Consider the following 22,414-nt stretch of genomic DNA (forward strand, 5'->3'; position numbering starts at 1 on the left):
CCCCCGCTTTCGTAATATAACTCCACAAAGTTATATTTGGTACCAGATATCAGATAATGATCACTAATCGTGTTTCAAATTATATCAAGATCGGTTCAGATTTGGATATAGCTGCCAATTATCCAATTTCAGGTTTATTGTGCACCATGGCTAATATTAGTCCAAATGGATTTTCGCACTTCAACCGAATTTTGCATAGAAGCAAGAATTTAAAACTTATTTCATCCGATTGGGATGTAAAACACTGAAGGCATTGTGGCATATTTATAACGGGGCCATACTAAATGGTGGACCCCTATACTTTTAAATTTTAAAAATAAAAAACAAGCATTCGAAATGAAATAGATTATTGTGTAATATTTTAAAGAGATTGATAAAGTAATGTAACTTCCATCTTGATTTTCACATTTAGGGAGACAAACAGCGAACAGCTGGCCGAAAATATCAATCCTTAATAACATTTCAATTGCGAAAAAATGCTCAACATCTTATTACGCAGGGTATAATTAGATTTAAACCAATTTGAACAGATGCGGTATAAGTAATTTCAACACCCTTACCTTATGTTGAACGTCATTCGTTTTGTATCGATAAAATATTTCTAGGAAGAACTCTAACCTGTTTTCTACTAGAAACACACACGATGACACAACTCAGCAAACAAAACATTTTTATCCCTAGATTTCATTTTACTCTAAACTCCTACTCTATTTCAAGCATTTCAACTCCCACTTTTCCTACAAACAGAGGAACACGCAAGCACTGCCACATAAAACTAAAGGGTCAAAACTCTCAAAATAGAGAAAGAGTTTGCTCTAAAGGTGAAACCGTTGGTGAAACTGGTGAAACTGTTGTGAAACTCGTATTCTTTGAGTACTTCCGCTTGCTTGTGTTTTTGTCTCATGGTTGTGATAACTGCAAAATCTGAGCTAGGTTTCCAGGTCTTTTATAGATACAAAAGCCCATTTCATGTCATCAGTAGAAAGTTCTGGACTTTTAATAAATTTTCCTGAATAGAAGACCTCTGATAGGCTTTAAATGAAATCAGACATTTTAAAGGTCTTCTTTGGCAAAATACATTTTATGGGTCTTCCATGGATAGCAAACTTTTAAAACAGCCTTCCATGGTTTAAAGATGTATTACAGGTCCTCCTGTCAGATTTTTTTGTAGTTCATCAATGGCTAAAAAAATGTTTAGAAGTCTTTCATCTACGTTCTTCCCCCACGCCAAAAGTGATCCTGATATACCTCTTTCTAATCATTCAACAACAATATTGTATCTTTTCGAACCGAAAAAGGACGATCTTCTATTAAATTGTTCCTTGCCTCACCCCATTACATTAGGAGTGACCCCATGTGAAATGTTAAAGTTCCTGATTGTTCCAATCGCTCAGCCTTTTCGCCTGATCGTGGCTGACTCAGTCAATCAGATAATAAATAGCCATATATTTTCATTAAAATAGATTATTTTAAAAAGCTTTAAAGAAACCCATTCTTTTACTGACAACAACTTGGTAGGACTTAGTTCGTCCACTGCACACATCAGTATTAACGATTGACAATAAAGAAACCATTCCCTTTCTTAAGACCATAATCAATTTGAAATAAATTGCAATCTATTATTCTAAATCTTCATTGTTTTTGCTGAGCTGAAGTTAATCACTCCCAATTTATTTACAAATCCCTAAATTGTATTTAAGTACGTAATACATCGATGGACCTCCCACCATTGTCGTGTGCGACGACAGTAAATTAAATATTTTATTGGCAATGTTCGAATATAATTTACAATACATGAGAATTAACAGCTAAACAATTTGCAACCCTTTTTACAAGATCCGTAACGAATAAAACACAACAAAATTGAGAATAAATTGAAATCACCATAAAACAAATACGAAAAGGAGATGAACATAAAAAACGACGACGGCAAACATCCAGGACTTGCCAACTCACACGCACCCACATATACACCCATAAACAAAGTCACAACTAATGATTATTTGCAAATGATTGTCCTGTTTTGTTTTGTGAGTTTGTGTGTGGGGAAATGGGAAAGGACACTATATTGTTAGCCAACAAGCATCCCGGCAGGATATCTGAGAATGCTGTCATCATTTGCGTGTTTGTCTGTGGGTGCCTTTAAACAAGATATCATTGTTCTACAAAAAAATCCCAACGAGACAAAAATAAAACACAACCAGAAACAAAGATACCAAAAGACTCCAATGGAAAAAAAGAAAAAAAAAATAAACTCACACAAAGAGGGATAAAATTATCTGTGAAGCAAATTGAAATCACCAGAAACGTTGTCACTGCCAGTGACACACAGATGATATGGTTGTTTGAAATACCAAAATATGTGTGTGTCTATGCGGGGAGAGAAGTTGTTAGTAATGCATTGTTGCAAAATAATGATCACTCGTTTTCAGAGGATGTCTGGTGGATATTTCCTATATTTGTGGAAAGATAGTTTGAAAAGTATTTTAGATATATTTTAATTGAAAACAGCAGAAATTATTAATTAATTATAAATGCTTGCAATAAATGGAATTGTACCCATTTCAAATAACGGCTAGTTTAATTGAGCAATTTTCACCAAAACTCTTGAAGAAAAGCAATCGTCTTAAATTGAGTGAAAACTTGTTTCCAGCAGAGAGCTGGGTGTGAGAGCTGTGTGAGACGAATAACCTGATACCGGAAGGATGACAAACCAATTATGACTAATTCGTTAGTAGGTAAATTGGTGAGTAGTTATGACCTGCAAGAAAGTGGTAAGAAAACTCATTATTTGGTAATGGAAGCTTTTGTAGGACAGTTTCATGGTGTCTGCATATGCGGGAGAAATATGCATATATTTCGTATCATGAATGGAGGACTCACATAATTAACTTACTGTAGCTCATTGTATTGTTTTTCATTAAAAGAATTAAAAGAGGCCGGGTCGAAGTTTGAATACCCAATTAAACGAATTTAGAAATTTTCAAAAAAAGTTAGCTAACAATTGTGTTAAAATCTTAATAATGCAGAATATAGGGAGTTACCATTATATTGGGGTCTACACGAAAACGTGAATGTGCATAGGCAATTTTTTGTCACAGGTTTTAGTACTCGTTACGAAATCCAAACACGAAATTTGAAACCGTGAATATTGTACCTAAAATTATCAAAATACCGAATATAGGAAGGTACCGATATACAAGGTGGGATGAAAAAACTGCAAACAACTACTGCCATTTCTAAGACACTCGTCCGGCAGCTGTTAACATTATTCCAGTGACAGCTCATTATATTTTGGTGAGAATTTTCCAGAAAAAAAAGTTATTCGCGATGGAATTCAAGCGTGATAGTGTGATTTCTTTCTTTCTTTGGCTGGAAAACCAAAAGTGGCTATCGTTAGAGCACTTAAATATGAATCTTTTGTCTCGTACCATCGCTCGTTTCCGTGATACTGGTAGCGTAGCCCGACGTCAAGAAAGCGGACGGAAGAAAACAGCAACATCAGCAGAAATGGTTCGAAAAGTAAAGAAGCGACTTGATCGAAACCCGAGTCGGAGTGGCCGACAAATGGATCATGAGCTGAACATATAGTAGTATTCCATTCGGCAAATATTGAAAAGTGAGCTCGGGGTAAATCCATTGAAATTCCAAAAAGTGCAAGAACTTACGCCGCAACAGAAAGAAAAGACTCAAAAGAGCTAAAGAGTTATTTCGATTGGCCAAGAGTGGTGAACTGCTGAATTTGGTTTTCTCCGATGAGAAAACATTCGTTGTCCAGCAGTTTGTAAACAAACAAAATTATCGTGGGCCGCCATAAAAGCCGATGGTCGCTCTCCGCTCGTATTTATCGACCGTGACATCAGAATAAATACCGAATATTATCGCGAAAATATTCTGGAAGGTGTATTATAGCCTTGGGCACGCAAACATTTTAGCCACAGACCTTGGACTTTCCAACAGGACTCATCAGGATCAGCTCAAACAAGCGCTTCGCCGGGAATGGACCAAATTACCGCAGAGCAACATTCGAGCAGCGTGTGACGGTTTCATTGGCCGTTTGAAGGCCATAATTCGTGCCAAAGGTGACCAATTTGAACAAATCCAAACTTATTCCAAAATTTGAGATTATTTCCGATTTTTTTGCTTTCATTCAATAAAAAAAAAAATAAATTAAAAATTATGGCTTTTGACTTTATTGCAGTTTTTTTTTATCTCTAAACACCGATAGTGAACTTTCTTGTTTCTTTTTCCAGTTTTAAGATATAAAAGAGAAAAATTTTCTTGTATCTCTTTTCATAGAGCTGAAAAGAAAATTAGCAAAAGCTAGATCCGCCGTGTTCCTTTCTGAACTAAAACAATATAGATTTTAAATTATAAGTCGATCTTTAATTTAGCGCTTGCAGGGCAATATGAATAAAAATATACTTCTTCTGTTACAATAGGATAAAAACCATTACGTAGGTAAACTAATCGATCAAAAACTATTTTTAACAGTAGATGTAGCTTTAAGCTTTTCATCGGAACTTAATTATATATTTTTTTTCAGTAGATTTCTTTCGTGTCTGTATGCATTCAAATTATTAGCTTCCTGAACAATTTTATACTCCACTAAGCCTTCGAAGTATTGTTTCATCTTCTTAAAAATTAAATCATTTAATAAAAATAAATTCATCCTTGCAGAGTTCAATTACGAAATATCAATTCTAAAATATAATCATCAAGTGAAGAAAACTGAAGAAAAAAATACTCCATGTACGTATGTATTACATTTGTATCTTTGATGGTGTGCCCGTGCGTATGTGTGTTTGTAAATAAGCTAGAAAAATAAAGACACTACATCCTTATGCTTTTAGAGCAAGCATTATTAATTTGCTGCGAATAAAGTCCGCAAATCCTCTTATTTCGAACACACATCATTACTTAAGCATAGCTACAAATACTGACGGCTTAGAGGTTTACGACGAACGAAGCAGGAAATACATACGGACAATTTATGTGTAAGTATATGCGAAGGCAACAAAACCAAACTATGGCCCCCATAGCTCTCTGGAGACTATTGTTATAATGAGATTAAAACGCAAAACTGTTGTTGTTTTCCCTAATTTATACATTGTTGCTCGTAGAGAAAATAAGACGATTTTCTTCTGAAACTTATATTAGAAGATATTTTAAAGAAAAATTTAACTGCATGTCACTTTGTGGCTGTGGAACATTGTTTAGAACTATGTTGCTTTTGATATGAAATATTTTTCATAATTTCAAATTTAAAATGATGCAGGTGGGAAAATATCTGAATGCTTAAGAAAGGATGTTTTCATCGAAATTTGAAAATATTAAATTACAGCCTTCTTCTATATATAAGAAATTTATATATCGAATAATTGCTAATTCGCTTTGGAAATAGAGGAAACCAAAATCAAAAAGATTTTGATCACGTTTGTATAAGTTCCGTTTGTAACTCCTCGAAATAAGGTCCTACAAAGAATGTACATTCTTGATAGGCATAAAACTCTATATCAATGCAACCATATGCGTCCGTAAATCTGTCTGTAGGTTGATAATATTTAACTCAGATGTGTTTTAGGTTCGCAGGACTTTTGGTATTGAAAATTGGATACATGGATCCCCGTTTTTGTATGGGTCTCACAAAACTGTACCGACTGATTTAAGGGGTTTTGGGTGTTTTGGTCACAATTTCAAAGCGAATTTATTTTAAATTGGTATTATGTGTTCCCAGTATGTAGGAATCATCCTTGCAGGGAACTGTACATACAGGGTGAGATGAAATAACTGCAACCAACTTCAGACTGCTGTCAATTCTGAGCCACTCGTCCGACAGCTGTTAAAATTATTCCAGTGACGGCTTATTATTTTTTGGTGAGAATTTTCCAGAAAAAAGGTTATTCGTGATGGAATTCAAGCGTGATAATGTGATTTCTTTATATATGGCTGGAAAAACCACAAGTGGTTATCGTTAGAGCACTCCAGCATTTAAAGGTGAATAAATCGTTTGTGTCTGGTATCATCGCTCGTTACCGTGATACTTGTAGAGTAGCCCGACGTCAAGGAAGTGGACTGAAGAAAACTGCAATATCAGCAGAAATGGTTCGAAATGTAAAGAAGCGCTTGATCGAAACCCGCGTCACAGTGCCCGAAAAATGGCTCGTGAGCTGAACATATCGCAATATCCCATTCTGCAAACATTGAAAAATGAGCTGGGGGTAAAGCCATTGAAATTTCAAAAAGGCCAAGAACTTACACCACAACAGAAAGAATATGGACTCAAAAGAACTAAAGAGTGGCTTCGCTTGGTGGAAAATGGCAAACTTCCGAATTTGGTTTTCTTCGATGATAAAACATTCGTTGTCCAGCAACTTGTAAACAAACAAAATAATCGTGTTTACTTTCCAAAGAGGTCAGCTGAAAATGTGCACAATCGGTTGGCCACCAGAACTTAAGCGCCGGCCATGGTGATGGTGTGGGCCGCCATAACAGCCGATGATTGCTCTCCGCTCGTATAAATCGACTGTGGCATCAGAATAAATGCCTAATATTATCGCGAAAATTTTCTGGGGGTGTATCATAGCCTTGGGCACGCAAACATTTTGGCCGCAGACCTTGGACATTCCAACAGGACTCAGCACCATCGCACTCAGCACCCAAGAATGGTTACAAAATGAGGTTCCTCGCTTCATTTCCAGCGCACAATGGCCACCAAAATCTCCGTATACCAATCCGTTGACCTATTGTGTCTGGAATATTTTGGAAAGTAATGTTGGCACTAAAATATACCAAAGTATCGATCACCTCAAGCAAGCGCTTCCCCTGGAATGGGCAAAATACCGCAGAGCAACATTCGGGTGGCGTGTGACAGTTTCGTTGACCGTTTGAAGGCCATCATTCATGCTAAGGGGAATAAATTCGAACAAATCTAAACATATTCTAAAATCCTAATATGTATTTTGCAAATATTCATAAATTCCTGGTATACTGGCAAGATTTCAAGTTTTGAAGTTTTCTGTGACCTAAATAGAAACTCATTATGACAATTTTATCAAACGTTTTGAGTTGCTACGATTCCGTTTAAATTACCCATTTTCAAAAAGGGCTAGAAGAACCACTTTGGGCACCCGCTTGTGGGTTACAATTTTGCGCCAATATAAAGCTCGTATTGCCGAAGGGACTATATACCTAAATTGCACGGATTGCAAGGAATATTAGTTTGTCCCATCTGTTTAGGCAACTTAGCAAGCGCCGATACACATGTTTTATCTGTTTAGATCTACTTTCACAATTGATATTTTCCTTTAATTAAAAAAATTGTTGTATTGTTAAAAATTTGCTGATGATCTTAATGTCTGAGCTAGTGAAGACCAGCATTTTTTACGTTTTTTGCTATTTTTTTTATATAATTTTACAAGAATTTTCGAATGACTATCTTTGCCTCCTTTTCATTTTCGAGTGTCTTCAAAATTTTTATATTTAAGCTCTTAAAAATATAGAGGAAATTTAACGATTAACGTAAATTTTCATTTGAAATCGTAAAATTCCGGATACTATAAAATTTGTATAAAATTTCACTTAATATTTCCATTTCAGGAATAATTTGTATACAAAATTTTATATTCAAGTGTCGACAACAGGATGTATAAAATTGTCCTATTTTCAAAAAGGAAATGAGAAGAACCTAAAGTTTTTGAAACGATCGTAAAAAAATCTTAATTGACAAGTCAAGTTATTTTGGCACTTAAATCATAAACGATTTCACATCTCAGCCAAAGATATTGACACCCCTATTTCAAAGCTTAGTTGGCTAGACTATAAAGTGAGGCAAATATTACAAACACACACATATACAAGCATTCATATGCGTGTGTGTAAATATGTGTTAAATACCAACTCCTGGCTTTTGTTGGTCCAGCTCATGGGGAAGGGCATGGGAATAAAAGGCGTTGACGCCAAAGGACTACGAGGATTCTATTATGGTGGACATAAACTACAACAATTTGTTTTCATTAGTGTGTAAGTTTATGACTATGGACGAATGGATGTCTGTTGTTATTGCAATGTGCAAAAATGCCCTTAGAGTTTGAGTTGGCCCTCTTTTAAGATAGACAGACGACGACGAGGATCGGTTAATGGTGGTGATACACCACGCGTAAACTGAAACTTTTCCAACGGGAGTTAGGAAGTATACATTGAAGGCAATCCACCAACCAGCATTGTATCTCTAAATAAGAACTGCTGACGGCTGTTACTGTTGCGGTACATTTGCAATTGTTGGCGAAGGAACATATGCTATGCTACAGCTGTTATTGGTTGATATGTGTTAGTTGGCTGGTTGTTTGTCTGCTTGGTTGCTTCGTTGCCACCAAGAAATATAAAACTTTGCACCATTCTTTCTATTTGTGTCATTTACACGCATACATACAAATACATACGTACGAATATATGTACATTGTATATCATGTTTTTTTTTTTCGAAATAAAGAAAAGCGAACGAGCAAGTGAATGAATGGCGAGTGGGGGAGAGAAGAAGACGAATATTTTCATTTGTGTTAAGTGGAAATATCTGTTATATCGTTGTCTTATATCTGGTTAAACGTCCAAGTGTCAAACTGCAGATATGTTAGAAGAGTGCCAGCAAGGCAAATGGAGGAGGTTAGGAAGACAAAAAAACAAAGGGCCATGGCCAAATGAGAAGTGGGGTTGAGAAAGAGCTGGCAACAAAAGCGAATGAGAACACCTCTGCATACATATACAACGTATAGCAGTAGAAATTGACGCAAGCATTCGCATAGTTCTACTTACGTTGTTGTATTTGTTTTTTTTTTTTTCTCACAATCTTACCACTGAGTGTTGTTCGCTTTCAACATTTAACATCACTTTGAGTGAAAACCTACGACATTAACGAGGGAGGGTTGTTTAGAAAATGAGAAAATATCAACTTCAGAATAGCTCGCCAATGCACGGCAAAGCATGTCAGAAGGGGAGATTCGTGTAGGTCGATTCAGTAACTTTTAGCGATCAAACAATCTACAATGTTGTCTACTCTTCAAATCGCTTGCACTGGCGATTGCGAAAAAACTGTCAAATAAATTATGATAATGTCAATTTTTTTATGTTGCAATAGTTTATACTATCGAATACCCGTTAGAATACTCATTTGCAAAATTCAGTGTTATATTTTCAATACTATTTTAAAAAAATGTCAAAAAAAAACGTACATAAACAAATTAGAAGCAATTTTTCATTTATAACGAAATATAAATACACAACCTATGAACAGATCAGGTCATATAAACACACAGCCTATGACCGGATCAGAATTATTTTTATACACCAAAGAAGCAAGAAGCCGCCTAGAAACCTCTCTGAAATTACAAGTTTTTTTCTTATTTTAAAGAAAATATTCTCGAAAAGCTTATATTTCTAGGTCCGTCCACGAAATCGTTTTTGGCTACGTTGCACAGTGGGTGAGACTCTTAAAAACGGAGATTAATTCAAGGAAACATTCTATCACTTTGAAATTTTACTCAGACATTTATATTAATCCTAGTATGTTTGGTATTAAAAATGGGACATATTGGTCCACGTTTCGGTATGACACCATATAGTTTTACTCCCAGATTTTCGGTATTTTGAATTTTCTGACCACAATTCTGAACAAAATCATATGTATCTTGGCATTTAGAGTTCTTAGTATGCATTACACCTTTACGGCAGCATTTTTTAGGATTGCTCCAGTACTTGGTATGGGCCCCATATTACAGTTCCTTTTAACAAGGTGGCTATCGTTAGAGCACTCCAGCATTTAATTGTGAACAAATCTTTTGTGTTTTGTACCATCGCTCGTAATCGTGATACTGGTAGCGTAGCCCGACGTCAATGTAGAACATCAAACAGCAATCATCAGCAGAAATGGTTCGAAAAGTAAAGAAGCGACTTGCCGAAAATGGCTCGTGAGCTGAACATATCGCAATATTCCAATTGGGCAAATATTGAAAAGTGAGCTCGGCCGAGAGTAGTGAACTGTCGAATTTGGTTTTCTCCGATGAGAGAACATTCGTTGTCCAGCTGTTTGTAAACAAACATAATGATCGTGTTTACTTGCCAAAGATGTCAGTTGAAAATGTGCACCTTCGGTTGGTCACCAGAACTCAAGCGTCGGACATGGTGATGGTGTGAGCCGCCATAACAGCCGGTGGTCGCTCTCCGCTCATATTAATCGAATATTATCGCAAAAATATTCTGGAGGGTGTATTAAAGACTTGGGCACGCAAACATTTCGGCCGCAGACCTTGGGCATTCCATCCTTGGAATCATCCTTGCAGGGAACTGTACATACAGGGTGAGATGAAATAACTGCAACCAACTTCAGACTGCTGTCAATTCTGAGCCACTCGTCCGACAGCTGTTAAAATTATTCCAGTGACGGCTTATTATTTTTTGGTGAGAATTTTCCAGAAAAAAGGTTATTCGTGATGGAATTCAAGCGTGATAATGTGATTTCTTTATATATGGCTGGAAAAACCACAAGTGGTTATCGTTAGAGCACTCCAGCATTTAAAGGTGAATAAATCGTTTGTGTCTGGTATCATCGCTCGTTACCGTGATACTTGTAGAGTAGCCCGACGTCAAGGAAGTGGACTGAAGAAAACTGCAATATCAGCAGAAATGGTTCGAAATGTAAAGAAGCGCTTGATCGAAACCCGCGTCACAGTGCCCGAAAAATGGCTCGTGAGCTGAACATATCGCAATATCCCATTCTGCAAACATTGAAAAATGAGCTGGGGGTAAAGCCATTGAAATTTCAAAAAGGCCAAGAACTTACACCACAACAGAAAGAATATGGACTCAAAAGAACTAAAGAGTGGCTTCGCTTGGTGGAAAATGGCAAACTTCCGAATTTGGTTTTCTTCGATGATAAAACATTCGTTGTCCAGCAACTTGTAAACAAACAAAATAATCGTGTTTACTTTCCAAAGAGGTCAGCTGAAAATGTGCACAATCGGTTGGCCACCAGAACTTAAGCGCCGGCCATGGTGATGGTGTGGGCCGCCATAACAGCCGATGATTGCTCTCCGCTCGTATAAATCGACTGTGGCATCAGAATAAATGCCTAATATTATCGCGAAAATTTTCTGGGGGTGTATCATAGCCTTGGGCACGCAAACATTTTGGCCGCAGACCTTGGACATTCCAACAGGACTCAGCACCATCGCACTCAGCACCCAAGAATGGTTACAAAATGAGGTTCCTCGCTTCATTTCCAGCGCACAATGGCCACCAAAATCTCCGTATACCAATCCGTTGACCTATTGTGTCTGGAATATTTTGGAAAGTAATGTTGGCACTAAAATATACCAAAGTATCGATCACCTCAAGCAAGCGCTTCCCCTGGAATGGGCAAAATACCGCAGAGCAACATTCGGGTGGCGTGTGACAGTTTCGTTGACCGTTTGAAGGCCATCATTCATGCTAAGGGGAATAAATTCGAACAAATCTAAACATATTCTAAAATCCTAATATGTATTTTGCAAATATTCATAAATTCCTGGTATACTGGCAAGATTTCAAGTTTTGAAGTTTTCTGTGACCTAAATAGAAACTCATTATGACAATTTTATCAAACGTTTTGAGTTGCTACGATTCCGTTTAAATTACCCATTTTCAAAAAGGGCTAGAAGAACCACTTTGGGCACCCGCTTGTGGGTTACAATTTTGCGCCAATATAAAGCTCGTATTGCCGAAGGGACTATATACCTAAATTGCACGGATTGCAAAGAATATTAGTTTGTCCCATCTGTTTAGGCAACTTAGCAAGCGCCGATACACATGTTTTATCTGTTTAGATCTACTTTCACAATTGATATTTTCCTTTAATTAAAAAAATTGTTGTATTGTTAAAAATTTGCTGATGATCTTAATGTCTGAGCTAGTGAAGACCAGCATTTTTTACGTTTTTTGCTATTTTTTTTATATAATTTTACAAGAATTTTCGAATGACTATCTTTGCCTCCTTTTCATTTTCGAGTGTCTTCAAAATTTTTATATTTAAGCTCTTAAAAATATAGAGGAAATTTAACGATTAACGTAAATTTTCATTTGAAATCGTAAAATTCCGGATACTATAAAATTTGTATAAAATTTCACTTAATATTTCCATTTCAGGAATAATTTGTATACAAAATTTTATATTCAAGTGTCGACAACAGGATGTATAAAATTGTCCTATTTTCAAAAAGGAAATGAGAAGAACCTAAAGTTTTTGAAACGATCGTAAAAAAATCTTAATTGACAAGTCAAGTTATTTTGGCACTTAAATCATAAACGATTTCACATCTCAGCCAAAGATATTGACACCCCTATTTCAAAGCTTAGTTGGCTAGACTATAAAGTGAGGCAAATATTACAAACACACACATATACAAGCATTCATATGCGTGTGTGTAAATATGTGTTAAATACCAACTCCTGGCTTTTGTTGGTCCAGCTCATGGGGAAGGGCATGGGAATAAAAGGCGTTGACGCCAAAGGACTACGAGGATTCTATTATGGTGGACATAAACTACAACAATTTGTTTTCATTAGTGTGTAAGTTTATGACTATGGACGAATGGATGTCTGTTGTTATTGCAATGTGCAAAAATGCCCTTAGAGTTTGAGTTGGCCCTCTTTTAAGATAGACAGACGACGACGAGGATCGGTTAATGGTGGTGATACACCACGCGTAAACTGAAACTTTTCCAACGGGAGTTAGGAAGTATACATTGAAGGCAATCCACCAACCAGCATTGTATCTCTAAATAAGAACTGCTGACGGCTGTTACTGTTGCGGTACATTTGCAATTGTTGGCGAAGGAACATATGCTATGCTACAGCTGTTATTGGTTGATATGTGTTAGTTGGCTGGTTGTTTGTCTGCTTGGTTGCTTCGTTGCCACCAAGAAATATAAAACTTTGCACCATTCTTTCTATTTGTGTCATTTACACGCATACATACAAATACATACGTACGAATATATGTACATTGTATATCATGTTTTTTTTTTCGAAATAAAGAAAAGCGAACGAGCAAGTGAATGAATGGCGAGTGGGGGAGAGAAGAAGACGAATATTTTCATTTGTGTTAAGTGGAAATATCTGTTATATCGTTGTCTTATATCTGGTTAAACGTCCAAGTGTCAAACTGCAGATATGTTAGAAGAGTGCCAGCAAGGCAAATGGAGGAGGTTAGGAAGACAAAAAAACAAAGGGCCATGGCCAAATGAGAAGTGGGGTTGAGAAAGAGCTGGCAACAAAAGCGAATGAGAACACCTCTGCATACATATACAACGTATAGCAGTAGAAATTGACGCAAGCATTCGCATAGTTCTACTTACGTTGTTGTATTTGTTTTTTTTTTTTTCTCACAATCTTACCACTGAGTGTTGTTCGCTTTCAACATTTAACATCACTTTGAGTGAAAACCTACGACATTAACGAGGGAGGGTTGTTTAGAAAATGAGAAAATATCAACTTCAGAATAGCTCGCCAATGCACGGCAAAGCATGTCAGAAGGGGAGATTCGTGTAGGTCGATTCAGTAACTTTTAGCGATCAAACAATCTACAATGTTGTCTACTCTTCAAATCGCTTGCACTGGCGATTGCGAAAAAACTGTCAAATAAATTATGATAATGTCAATTTTTTTATGTTGCAATAGTTTATACTATCGAATACCCGTTAGAATACTCATTTGCAAAATTCAGTGTTATATTTTCAATACTATTTTAAAAAAATGTCAAAAAAAAACGTACATAAACAAATTAGAAGCAATTTTTCATTTATAACGAAATATAAATACACAACCTATGAACAGATCAGGTCATATAAACACACAGCCTATGACCGGATCAGAATTATTTTTATACACCAAAGAAGCAAGAAGCCGCCTAGAAACCTCTCTGAAATTACAAGTTTTTTTCTTATTTTAAAGAAAATATTCTCGAAAAGCTTATATTTCTAGGTCCGTCCACGAAATCGTTTTTGGCTACGTTGCACAGTGGGTGAGACTCTTAAAAACGGAGATTAATTCAAGGAAACATTCTATCACTTTGAAATTTTACTCAGACATTTATATTAATCCTAGTATGTTTGGTATTAAAAATGGGACATATTGGTCCACGTTTCGGTATGACACCATATAGTTTTACTCCCAGATTTTCGGTATTTTGAATTTTCTGACCACAATTCTGAACAAAATCATATGTATCTTGGCATTTAGAGTTCTTAGTATGCATTACACCTTTACGGCAGCATTTTTTTAGGATTGCTCCAGTACTTGGTATGGGCCCCATATTACAGTTCCTTTTAACAAGGTGGCTATCGTTAGAGCACTCCAGCATTTAATTGTGAACAAATCTTTTGTGTTTTGTACCATCGCTCGTAATCGTGATACTGGTAGCGTAGCCCGACGTCAATGTAGAACATCAAACAGCAATCATCAGCAGAAATGGTTCGAAAAGTAAAGAAGCGACTTGCCGAAAATGGCTCGTGAGCTGAACATATCGCAATATTCCAATTGGGCAAATATTGAAAAGTGAGCTCGGCCGAGAGTAGTGAACTGTCGAATTTGGTTTTCTCCGATGAGAGAACATTCGTTGTCCAGCTGTTTGTAAACAAACATAATGATCGTGTTTACTTGCCAAAGATGTCAGTTGAAAATGTGCACCTTCGGTTGGTCACCAGAACTCAAGCGTCGGACATGGTGATGGTGTGAGCCGCCATAACAGCCGGTGGTCGCTCTCCGCTCATATTAATCGAATATTATCGCAAAAATATTCTGGAGGGTGTATTAAAGACTTGGGCACGCAAACATTTCGGCCGCAGACCTTGGGCATTCCAACAAAAGTCAGCACGCGCCACCCAAGAATGGTTAAAAAATGAGGTTCCTCGATTCATTTGCAGCGCACAATGGCCACCAAAATCTACGGATACCGATCCGTTGGACTATTGTGTCTGGGGTATTTTGGAAAGCATGGTTGGCATTAAAAAATACCAAAGTGTCGATCACCTCAAGCAATCGCTTCGCAGGGAATTGGTCAAAATACCGCAAAGCAACATTCGGGCAGCGTGTGACGGTTTCATTGGCCGTTTGAAGGCCATTGTTCGTGCCAAAGGTAACCAATTCAAACAAATCTAAACTTATTCTAAAATTTGATGCTATTTCCGACAATTGTTGCTTTCATTTAATATTTTTTTTTAATGTTAAAATTATGGCGTTTGACTTTGTTGCGGTTTTTTTTATCTCACCATGCATATGAGAGCTATGGCTTTACCTCGTCGTACATTCAAATTTCCATACTATTTGGGCTGATATTACACGTTTGGTGAATAATAAATGGCAAATCAGGCGAAAATATATATGAGAGCTTTATCTAAATTTTGTCCGATTATCTCACATTTCAATAGATTTCTTCCTTGGGTCAAACAAATAACATGTGCAAAATTGCATGTGGAGCGGGCAATAAATGCGACCTGTACTGTGTTTACAAATATACATGGACAGGCGGATGGACTGGCGGTCGGACGGACGAACATGCATAAATCGACTCAGAATGAGATTCTATGCAGATCATCAAAAGAAACTATGGGTCCATCTCGTTTCCTTTTGCCTGTTACAAACAAATGCCCTTGGAAGAAAAATTAGTTTGTAAGGATGAGCAGGCTGATCCTTAGAATGTAATGTATTCTTATGTAATTAACTACCAACTGATCTAACCGCAACGGTTTATATCGTTTCCCCAGTAATTTTTTTCCTTTACTACCCTTCCTCGTCACAAGAACTTTAGAAAAACTTTCTTTTTGAATTGAAGTTTGTGAGTGTTTATGTGTGTGTGTGTGCCTGTTTAAATTACATGGAGTGCATGTAGAGGACAGCAGGAAATTATAGTGTCCTTTTAATAAAACACTGCAAATTCAAGAGAAATTGAATTAAGTGAAACTTCATTAGCAGTTTTCACAAGAAGTGGCATTGGTGTCATTTGCATTTGAGAGATTTTATGAGCTTCTGTTTCTATTAATTCATTCAGTCATTCATTTTACAGAGCTAAGTTGTCCTCCATAGATTTGTTTTCGTTTAATTTGGATAATGATATATGTGTATATGCAAGTGGACGTTATTCTAACAAACAACACCCTGGCAAAGTGAGACTGCTTCTAATGTTGGCAACTTTGTGTCAATAAATACTGATTTTATTTGAAAATAAAATTAACCCCATTTGAGGAAGACCTCTCTCGCTCTCTCTCTCTCTGTGCATCAGTGTTCAGTGTTGATGGCTTAAAGCAGTAACTTGATAGAAACTCCCACTTTGATGTGGCAAATAAAAGAACAACGTTAGGGGGTGGGGAGCATGTTCTGCAGAAAATTGTTGTTAAGCTCGTAATAAATAAAATGATTTCCAATCAAATCGTTTATTTAAATCTGTTTACAAGGAAACAACACACACACACCCACGCATATGTACACATTCGCCTCGATACATGTACATTTGAACATCATATGAACAAGTATATTTACTGATTTCTCTGTAAATAGCCCTAAGTGTATGTAAATATATTGTGTTTAGTTGTACTCCTTTCTTTCTTTTTTCCTGCATGTCTTCATTGCCTGCAGGCATGTTTTAGTATTTGACTATTTGCCTCTATCCCAAGGGTTCTGGGGTTCGATCATGTGGGGGCGGCGGCATTTGAGTGTGCAAATAAATTCACACAAAGAGGAGTAAAATGTTTATTGCAAATTATCTCCAGAGGAAAAAAATACAAACAAACAAATGAGCAGCATTCATAAAATATTCATGTTCGAATGAACGAAATTAACTTAATTGTAATTTATTATTCATGCCATAATTTATTTAGCTTTATTTTAAATTAGATTTATTTTTAAAAATAAAACAACAGCATCGAGAGAGATAGAGAAAAAAAAACAGAAAACAAATTCCCATAATTGTCCATTGGGTATCAGTAGCGAACGGTGATTAAATGCTGGGATTATAAACAAATATTGTAGAGAAAAAAACTACATATTAAATTATGAGCTAAACGTTGAATTATGCCTAATTTGAAATTAATTGCTCGACGCTGGGGGAAACATTTTGAAATGAAAAAAACTCTAACTAATCATTAATGACTGAAAACAGAGAAAGAAAAACTCACTATTTTTCCCACTTTTTAAAGGGGTTAGGAATTGTAACTTTAAATACAGTTTTGGGCAAATATTTTTATTATGGTGATTCAAATCGTTTGATTTCGACTAACTTTAAACTAAAGAAAAGTGAAATAAGAAATATGTTATAATAAGATGAATATTTTTACCATGTACTTGTGTCAAATGTTTTGTGCTACGATGTTAAATATCAATTGAAAATTGTAAAAATACTTAAAATTTTGCGAATTGCCTATACCGAAACAAAGAGGTAAAGAGGTTCTGTACTCAATAAGAACCCCAAATAACATCTATAACATATAGCACTTGAAACTTTGATCAAAACCTTCAAAATGCTTAAAATCGAGTAGAATGGGGGCTATGCCAAAACGCGAATCGATTTTTGAAATTGTTTTGTATCGGGTTAATATTTTCACTAAAAAGTATTAAAACCAGTTTCAGACTTTAAAACGCTTCAAACGGGCATCTACAAAACTGTGAAGTGATATATTAGATTTTTAATCCTATAAAACTTGCAGACATATTGCAGATAAGGTATTTCCGATTTTAAAATCGAATATTCTAAAAGAAAAAGTTTTGGAAAAATTAAATATTTAATGCCAGGAATTCTAAATGAGATTAAGATAAGGAAAACTATTGTTTCTAAGGTTTATAAAGCTTTCTACTGGCAAGCGAATCAGTGCCTCCAATGGATGAATGCTTCCAAACAAATCTACAGAATGCGGATAGTGAAACGCCCAATAGAAATATTGCACATCTATAAATTTTAATTATTAAGCGCCGACAGTTAACAAATCGAGGGGGAGAGTTTCGACATTAAATGGTCGATGTTTTGACGAGCCGAGTCTAACACCAACGTGTTATATGTATATAACAGTGGGCATCATTGCTCACCGTATTCAGGCAGGTTGATACCTGGGAGCCCAATGTGTGTCAGCCCTACTTTTAAGTCCTTACCATGACATGCCCACTATGCAATTAAAAACCAAATATAAGGAATTTTTATCTTCGAATTTGCAATACTAATATTTTAAATGTTCCATTGAGACATTCGGTTAAAGTTTTCGAAATGCCGAGTTTCGAATAGTACGGTTATACTCCAAGCCACGGGACTCAAGAGGCAAATTTCTATCGGTGGTGATACCTTATCAAATATCTAATATCGGGACAGAGATAATTTCTTGTCAGAGAAGATGGAACAGCAACACCGTTACACAGGAATAAATACCAAAACATGTATACAAAGAAGCGATATAAAAATTTTAATCGAATTTGGCAAAAGTATTTTCGATCAGTATTTGATGCCCGGCATAAAATATAATTGTTTTGGAGTACATATTATGCATGTGAGGGAATTTAACACCAAATCGGATGAAATATATATATATGGTAGCTATAGCTATATCTGAACCTATTTTTACCAACATTTGAAGCGCTTCCTTTTAGGCTAAATCCCACTGGAAGTGCCAAAATTCAGTCCATTTGGGCTGATATTAGCCATTTGGTGCACAAAAAAAAAAACTTAAATCGGATAAAGATATATATGGGAGCTATATCCAATTCTGAACCCATCTTGACATTTTATTCTGGGCTGAAACTGATATCTGGTTCAAAAGATCATTGTTGTGGAGTGCATAGTACGCATGTGCGGGGCTTAATATCCCAAATCGAATGAAACATATATATGGGAGCTATAGCTATCCCTGAATGGATTTCCACCAAATTTGAAGTTCTTGTTTCTAGACTGAATAAGATTGGATGTCCCAAAGTTCAGGTCATTTGGACAGATATTGGCCATTTAAAGCTCAATTAATCCGAAATCGCAGAGGGACAGACGGACGACTCAGAGAGTGAAGATCCTCAAAAGTAACTCTAGGTCCATCTCTCTTCCTTCTCCATGTTACAGACAAATACACAAAGACATAATACTCTCACAACAGAGTTGTGTTGGGTACCGTAATATGGGCTATACGAAGACCTGGATGTGCATATACAGTTTTCTGTCACAGGCTGAAGTATCCATTAGGAACTTCAAATATGAAATTGGAAATAATTCTGGTAAATGAAATACTGTAGTACCCATTACGAAATTACAACACGAAATAATGTCGCTAATATCATCAAAATACCGAATATTGGGAGGTACCATTATATGGGGGTATATGAAGACGTGTTTTCTGTCATGAGCTGTGGTACGCATTAGGAACTTCAAACTCCCAATTTAAAACAATCCCCGGTGAAAAGGGTGACAGAATTCATCAAAATATCTAATATCTGGAGGTACAGTCATATGGGGACTATACCAGAACTTATGCCTAGAACTCCCAATTTAAACTCCCAATTTAAAACGATTCCCGGTGAGAAGTGTGACACAATTCATCAAAATATCTAATATCTGGAGGTACAGTCGTATGGGGACTTTACCAAAACTTAGACCTAGATTGAAAGTTCTGTCTAAGGATGTTTCTTAAATAATGCGAAAACATGCTGCCAATTTATAGCAAATTTAGGTTAAAATTGACACAAAGAAAAACTTGTATCTGTTGGTACAGTTATATCGGGGCTAGACCAAAACGTGGATCTAAATAGTTCATTTTCAATACATAAAGTCCGGCACACCAAACACACGTCTAGATAAAATTTTATCAACCTTCTTCATTTCGTACGAAAGCTAGAATGATTAACACAGGCGGATCAAGAATATCTATATATTGTAGGGTCTAGAATGTGTATTTAGAGATCTTACAAACGGAATGACAATCTTAATATACCCTCCATACTGTGGTGGAGGGTATACAAATAGAGGACATATTTGCAGTCAAAGCAACGCTTTGATGCGAGTCTCAGAAAAAGTTATTTGACAGGCTATGTGGGGAGGTACTACTTTGGTGCCAAAGCCTAAGTTTATATGCCACAAGAAAGCTAAACAATGTGTGCCTTTACCTTTGATCATAAATCGCTCTTACCAACTTACGTATCAATTCGAAAGTATTATGCCTACCCAAAAGATTTCTTATCTATGAATACAAAATGTTTTCAATTTCAATAAATTTTCCGAAAATTGAAAAGGGGTAATAGTCAATTTCAACCTTTCATTTCACCTACAACGAATGAATGAATCTTGCCATAATTTTTATTGAAATTTCCTAACAGTTCGTTTTGAATATTGTTTATTTTTTTCTGGGCATACGTTCGTATCCAGCACTTGTTTCACCCAAGGCGGCATCAACACATTTGAAAATTTATTTTATTTTCTCAAACATTTTGCAGTTTAGGTATTTATGTGTTCTCTTACACCATTCCAAGTGCAAAAGTCGAAAACCCAAGGAAAAACAACATAAATTGCGTTTTATGTTTATTACCTTTTACATGGCACACGCAAAACGCCATCGGCTTGTGGTACACCAACCCCCCTAACACATTTCTCAATGTCGTCGTAACATTAAAATTTTGGTTGTGGGGAGGTTGAAAATTATTGAAACTTTTGTCGTTATTCCGTCGATGTGGCCCCAATGAATGTTATTGACTTTTTGCTTTATGTTCAGCATCTAAAATAAAAGTTGAACTTTTTTTACGCTTTAAGGAGTTTTCATCTCTGGCAAAATGGAAGATTTGGGTTGTGTTTGTGTGTGTGGGGAAGGGAAATTGCCAATATGTGAACCATAAAATACTTGGAATACATTCATTTATTCTCAAATTATCCCCCCTTCCCTCTTCTTACTAAGAATTGGCTTTGCTGCAACATTTGTTTTCAATTTATTGTTATATTTTCTTTCATCGCATTTTCTCTATTTTTCTTTTCCCAATAATCTAATTTTTATTATTATTAGCATTGGATGTGTTGAAGAAAACAATATTTGAGAGCACCGGGGACCTATTTTTGGTTAACATTGATAAATTATTGTCAATATATATTTTTTTCAAGTTTTAATTTTTTTTGTTGCAAATTTGTGATAACAATTTTTTATAATTTTCACCAAGGGTGTAATGTATTTTTAAAACCTTGAATGTGTACATATGTAACATATTATCATTCAAAACCCGGATTTTATTAATCAGAAAATTAAATTAAATTCCTTAAATTTTTAAATCTTCAAAACTTGATTCAAAATATATGTTACTCATAAATATATTAGTTTCTTTGCTGTTAGGAAGGATAATATCCAAATGTACGTATGAATTATAAGTATTTAAGTAGACATTTGAATTTTTCATATCATTTAAATATCATATTGAATATATTTTTTGTAAACTTTATAAGGGGGTGTAATAAAAATGGGGAATGTTCTGAAATTCACTAATGCAATCGCAAGTGGATTTAAGTGTAGGGGCCGATTTGGCTATATTTCCAAAATATATATTATTACATTTTATTTTTTTGATTTACCAACAACCCCTTTTAAAATATATTGGCTAAAACCACTAACAACTTTTGGAGAATTCCAGAACTTTCACTGGTTAGGGTGCTTGGTTTTTTTGTTAACATCAAAATTCTTTTGTATACTTTACCTCATTTGAAATGCGTTGTAATTGTTGTTGTAGTTGTTGGATAGAAGAAATTGTTGTTGTTGTTGTTGTACATGATGATGTTGTAGTTGTTGGAGTTGTAGTTGATGTTGTTCGTTTTTGGAGTTGTTGTTGTAACAAGAAGAAGATGTTGTAGATGTTGTTGTATTTGGTATTTGTTAAATATTTTTTCCTCAAAATATTATTGGAGGTATGATTTTTATTGGTATTTTTTAAATATTATTTAGTTTTCAATATTATAATATTATTTTGTAGTTGTAGTTTATGATGTAGTTACAGTAGAAGGATATACAGTAGTTGTAGTAGAGGTAGTAGAAGTAGTAGAAGAAGCAGTTTCAACACAATTTTTGGTTTGGTTTGTATTTTTTGTTTTTTTTTTTTTTTTTGCAAAAAGCATTTGAAACAGAAACAACACAAAAAAAGAAAAAAGAAAGACATTTTAGTTTTTGTTCAGTTTTGTTTTTTTTGTTTCAATAAAAAGAAGAGAGAATAACATATAAATATTAATAGATTTGTTTTGGAAATTGTATTTTTCAAAAAAATATAAAGAAATTTGTAAGGAAAAAAGGTGTGACGAAATATTCTATAAGTGAAAGAACAAGAAAGTTGAAAAAATTCTTAAAGTTTAAAGAAAATGTGAACAAGTAACAAAGAATGGTGTTTCTTAGCTGGTAGTTTT

General features: G+C 35.4%; 1 protein-coding gene across 8 annotated transcripts in view; it reads right to left on the bottom strand.

The window, feature by feature from the left end:
* LOC101889617 (complexin) overlaps nt 1–22,414 on the bottom strand; it is a 636,740-nt gene that overhangs the window by 124,838 nt on the left and 489,488 nt on the right. The window contains exon 1 of one of the 8 annotated variants that reach the window (XM_059126583.1): nt 21,718–21,968. The exons of the other annotated variants lie outside the window; for them this stretch is intronic. The gene's annotated coding sequence lies outside the window, so the exon portion shown is untranslated. Of the gene's footprint in view, nt 1–21,717; nt 21,969–22,414 lie in introns of those variants that run through there. 8 annotated transcript variants of the gene reach the window in all.

Source organism: Musca domestica, unplaced genomic scaffold (assembly GCF_030504385.1).
Source record: "Musca domestica strain aabys unplaced genomic scaffold, Musca_domestica.polishedcontigs.V.1.1 4, whole genome shotgun sequence".
In the NCBI taxonomy this organism is placed as follows: domain Eukaryota; kingdom Metazoa; phylum Arthropoda; class Insecta; order Diptera; family Muscidae; genus Musca; species Musca domestica.